Below are 5,507 nucleotides of genomic sequence, written 5' to 3'. Positions count from 1 at the left end.
TTTTACTTTTTGGCGTTTAAAAGGCCCTTGGTATTGGTTCAGAGCTACACTTGGGTCCCTAAAAAAATCTGAGTGTAGTCCCAGCTGGCTGGAATAGACTTTCAATTGGCTATAACTGTGTCTCGAGTGGGCATCTCTGGTAGGACCCCTGTAACAATTTCTTTTATTTTGCTGCCACGTGTCTTACTGAATAGACCTGATTAACTAAACAGTGCCATGAGCACTCATGTACTTGTAGGCTAACCCAAGTTTTGTTCCTGTTTTCATTGATACTTGGCCTGTATTTCCCAGCCTCCCTTGAATGTTTTTTGCTGACTGGAAACAACCAGTAGAAACCTGTTGGAGAGCTTCTGGGAAAGTTGTTTTATAAATGAAAAGATAAATCTCCTGGAACCATTTCTTTTTATGCCAAGTGTAGGGATCTTGTTATCAGAAGCTTATGGAGTAAATTCCCAATAGCCAAGGGCTTCAGACACCTTGCCATCTAAGAAAGGCAAAACCCTGTGTACTGGCAGCCATACTTTCTAGACTTGGGACCCAAATCCCTCCTAACTGACACAATGAGGGATATTTGGATTCTTTAGAATTAAAAAAGCTGGTCATGGTCATGCATGTCTGGAATGCAACCTCAGCATTCCAGAGATAATAGCAAGAGGACCGCCTAAAGATCACCATCATCTACATAGCAAATTCAAGGCCAGCCTGAGTTTACAAGTCTATGTCTCAAAAAATTTAATTAAAAAATAAAGTAGTGGTGCAAGCCTTTAATCCCAGCACTTGGGGGGCAGAGGCAGGTGGATTTCTGAGTTCGAGGCTAGCCTGGTCTACAGAGTGAGTTCCAGGATGGCCAGGGCTATACAGAGAAACCCTGTCTCGAAAAGCCAAAAATAAATAAATAAATAAAGTAGTGTTTTCTTCAAGCTGGGCTTCACTTATTTTTGCTTTTCTGAAGTCAGAACCCACAGTGTTACAGACTAAGACACAATCTGGTATTTGGCTGAGGTCAGCCTAGGGCTGGGCAAGTCTATAAATGAGCTGTTACAACTACATACCAGGGACAGATGGGCTAAAGTTCAGTTCCATGACTCATCAAAACAGGATGTGAATAGTCTCTTCAATCTATTTATTGTTTGTTCTAGCTGTAAACATGCTCTCTTGTAAAGATTTAATGCTGTGACATTAAATCATGACCTACAGTGTCAGATTAATGGAATGCAACATCCATAAAGAGTCACTAACTAGCTTTTACACACATTCAGCAGGACAGACTGGCACCTTTTGCCAAATATAAGGCAATTTTGTCTAACTTTTCTACATTTAGGCGGAGATTCTAAAGGCTAATTAAAGGTTGGACCCAATGTCAGGATTCAAGGTACAGTTTCATTCTCTTGTAGTTGGATATCTTGGTGGCACATACCTTTAGTAGTCTTTTGACAATATTCAGAGGAAATAATTTATTTAGCTTTCATAAATATCAAACCAAATCTCAAGTTTAGAAGACCAGTATGGGGTTTATATCTGCAATCTCAGGACTTGGGAAGCAGATCTAGAAGTAATACAAATGCAAGGCCAGCCTGGGTCACACAATTAAAGTTCAGTTCAACCTGAACCACAGAGTGCAAACCATCCCAAATCCCAACTCCTAACAAAGCAACTATAAAACTCAGGTTATAATTTCTATTTTCCTCTGGAATAGTGCTTCTCTCTAAGCTTTATTTAGTTTGGAATTTGGAGTTTCTTTTTTGATTCATTCCATCTTCTTTAAAACCTGTAGAAAATCAAGAGCTTGGGCATGGCAGTTTTAATGGGGTGTGCCAGACTCTAGAGTTCATGTATATTTCTTGTAGAGCTCAGGGAATCCCACAGCTGCATTGGGCAGTGCAGACCTGACCTGAGCCCTTTGTCCTCAGCCTCGCTTTGAGCCTAGCACAAAAATGACTCATTTAAACATCACTGGCTTCCCAACATTCCCCTAAATTCCATAGTTATCCTTTCCTTCCCTTCATCTGGCGGCCAAAGGCATTATTCCCATCGTCCATCATGCTGTCTGCATTTCTGTATACCATGTGTGTTCCTATGGAGGCCAGAAAAGGGTGTTGTATCCCCTGGAGCTGAAGTAACAGAGAGTTGTGAGCCCCCTCACCGGGGTGCTGTGGACTACACTTCAGTCCTCTGTAAGAGCAGCCAAGAGCTCTTAACCACCAAGCCATTTCTTCGGAACTACTCCCATAGGCTTTACACTGAAAGATGTCATTTCAACAGGTACTTTAGAAAAACAAGTTTCTCAGTCAGCCTGGGAGCAGTAGTCACCCAAAGGTGCTGGCTCTTTCTAGCTGTAGTGATCCCTTGGGAGAGAGGTTATTTTCTGTTACTAATTAGTTGGCTTTATCTGTGTATCATTCCAGCTTAATGAATGGCTGGGCAAATTTGTACTTTCTCCCTCTGATCTGATTTACTTTCTTAGCCCCTTCTGGCCAAGAGCCATGAAATTCATCCCCCCAGAACATTATTTTGTGAAATCCATAACTGTCCTACTGAAATCCAGTCAAAGGAAGGCCATGTATACAGCTGGATTGAAGTCAAGCTTTCCTGTTCTTTTCCTTGTGAGAGTAACTGTTAATTTATGTAACAACTGCAACACAGACAAATATAACATGTTTGGGTTTTTTTTGCCTGTTTGGTTTTTTTTGTTGTTGTTGTTTGTTTTTTCAAGACAGGGTTTCTCTGTACAGCCCTGGCTTTCCTGGAACTCACTCTGTAGACCAGGCTGGCCTTGAACTCAGAAATCCACCTGCCTTTGCCTCCCAAGTGCTTGGGATGAAAGGCTGCCCAGTGGTAACTTGTTACAAAGTAAGCTTTGTAGTGCACTTTGAAATGGAGTCAGGTGTGTCTAAACTAAACAAACAGGCTTTCTTCTCTAGTCTATTTTGAGCAGTCCAGAGGCAGATACCAGGAGTAGTAGATATATCAACCTAGTTTTCTAAATTTCCTTATTCCCTATAGAGTACTTGGTGATAAGTGCAATCATCCAGGAAGCTACTTGGTAAACTGGCTGGCCTATCACAAAATGTTTACACTATAGGAAGTTGGATAAATGGTAAATACAAATACAAACTCAATAGTTGCTTTTTTTTTTCTCTCCCGAGCCAGGGTTTCTCTGTGTGGCCCTGGCTGTTCTGGAACTCTCTGTATAGACCTGGATGGCCTCCAACTCACAGAAATCCACCTGCCTCTGCCTCTGAAGTGCTAGGATTAAAAGAGCATTCCACTACCACTGTGCTAAGTTGCTTGTTTACATTTGAGACAAATCACAAACAAATTGCAGTCAGGCGTATTGTTAGACCTAAGAAACAATTAAAGCTGCAAAAGACCATATTAAAACTATGGCCACACATATTATCATAGTTGTTCTCCAGAGTCTCACTGTGCAGCTCTAGCTGGCCTAGAATTTACTAGGTAGACCAAGTTATCTTAGAACTTAACAAAGACCTGATTGCTCTTTCCTCCCCAGTGCTGGGCTTAAAGGCATGTACCATTATGCCTGGCTACAGTTTTGAAGATCTCAACAATTTAATCCTTACCTGGCAAAATGAAACATTTCTCCTGTTATGAGTAGATGAAATCTGGCCACATCAGGCTGTGACCCAATCATCCTGTGCTTTATGGACATCATATAACCTTTGAGATACCTGGGTCTAAGGAGCAATAACCTGGAATATTAGTCTTCTGCTAGGTAACAGTACCAGGCAATGGCCTTCTAAATATACCTAGCAAGATGTCTTCCTATAATTTTCCCCAGAGGACGAAGTGTCTGGTTTTCAATTGTGAAGAAGTTTTTTGTCCTTAGCACCACTGACCAAAAATTCTCTGTTGTAGGACTGTTCTATGCATGACAGGAGCTTCCCAGTGCCATTTGCTTCTACCACCTCCACAGCCCCATACCTGACAATGAAAAGTGCTCCCAGAGGTTGCCAACTGGTCCTCGGAGAGCAGAGGAGATGCTGCCAATGCCACTGCTTCAGAGGATGTGCTGAAAAGTCTCCTTGGGCCTGTGAAGAGTTGAGTAAAATGTAATGTTTTCTTTTACCTTTTTTTTTTTAAATCAAGATAAGGTCTTACTATGTAGGCCTGGTTGGCCTGGGACTGTATTTAGATCAGGGTGGCTTCCAACTTGTAGAGATCTACCTGTTCTGGGATTAAATGTGTGTATGTAGCCGGGCAGTGGTGGCACACATCTTTAATCCCAGCACTTGGGAGGCAGAGGCAGGTGGATTTCTGAGTTCGAGGCCAGCTTGGTCTACAGAGTGAGTTCTAGGGCAGCCAGGGCCACCCAGAGAAACCCTTGTTTCAAAACAAACAAACAAATAAAAAGTATATATGTACCATCATACCTTAATTTCTTTTTTCATGTTTTGTTTTGTTTTGAGACAGGGTTTCTCTGTGGGGATTAAAGGCATGTGCCACCACTGCCCAGTCATACCTTAATGTCTTGAGACAAGGTCTTATTTTATTTTCTTGAGACAAGGTGCCCCTTTATAGTCCAGTCTAGCCTTAAACATACATACACTTGAAGACAACCTACAACTTCTTATCCTCCCATCTCCATTTCCCAGGTATTGAGATTACAGGTATGCACTACCATGCCCAATTGTTAGGGATTAAAGATGGGGTTTTGTGAATGTTAGGCAAAAACTCTACCAACTGAGCTCCATGCCCAGACCAAGATGTGGTATCTTCAAAAATATTTAGCTGCAGTTATAGAGAAGTATCACCATTATTGGAAAGAAAAGTCAACATTTTTCAAGCAGAAAAAATATTAGTAACTTTATTTTTGCTATTGTTATAGTTGTGTTTTTATTTGTTTATTTACTTTTTAAGTTTTGCTGATGCTCAGAACAGATATAGAATGGACAGACATATTTACATGTATAGTTGGGGGCAGCTAAATAAACATCAGAAAGGAAGTCCAGTTTCTAGTTCATATTTCCAGTTTGGACTGATTCATGGGCAGGCACACACATGATAGAGGTGGAAAGGGCATCATCTTTCACCTTTCCCTACCAGTGCTGGTTTTACAGACTTGTGAATTTGCTGAGTGTGGTGGCATACACCTTCAGTCTCAACACTCAGACGGCTGAGACAGGAAGATCTCTGTAAATTGGAGGCGGCCTGGTTGCCATAGTGAGTTTTAGGTCTTAACAACAATGAAACAAAATAACAAAGAAAAAATATCAAGACGAAGTTAGTCAATCTCTCTGGGCCTTGATGGTGTGACAGAGCAACTCTGGTCAGCACAAGCAGAACAGAAGCAAGTGGGATCCTCTCTTGGGGTAAAACACACTTTATTTACAAAACCAAAAAAAGTAATAGGGAGTAGGAACATCACAACAGTGGGGACACTGGCAAGCTTCCAGGCTTTCTTCCTTAAAAAAAAATGTTGCAGGGCAGTGGTGGCACACGCCTTTAATCCCAGCACTTGGGAGGCAGAGACAGGCAGATTTCTGAGT

The sequence above is a fragment of the Mastomys coucha genome, chromosome X (assembly GCF_008632895.1).
Source record: "Mastomys coucha isolate ucsf_1 chromosome X, UCSF_Mcou_1, whole genome shotgun sequence".
Lineage (NCBI taxonomy): Eukaryota > Metazoa > Chordata > Mammalia > Rodentia > Muridae > Mastomys > Mastomys coucha.
Note: the sequence above shows the minus strand (reverse complement) of the source record.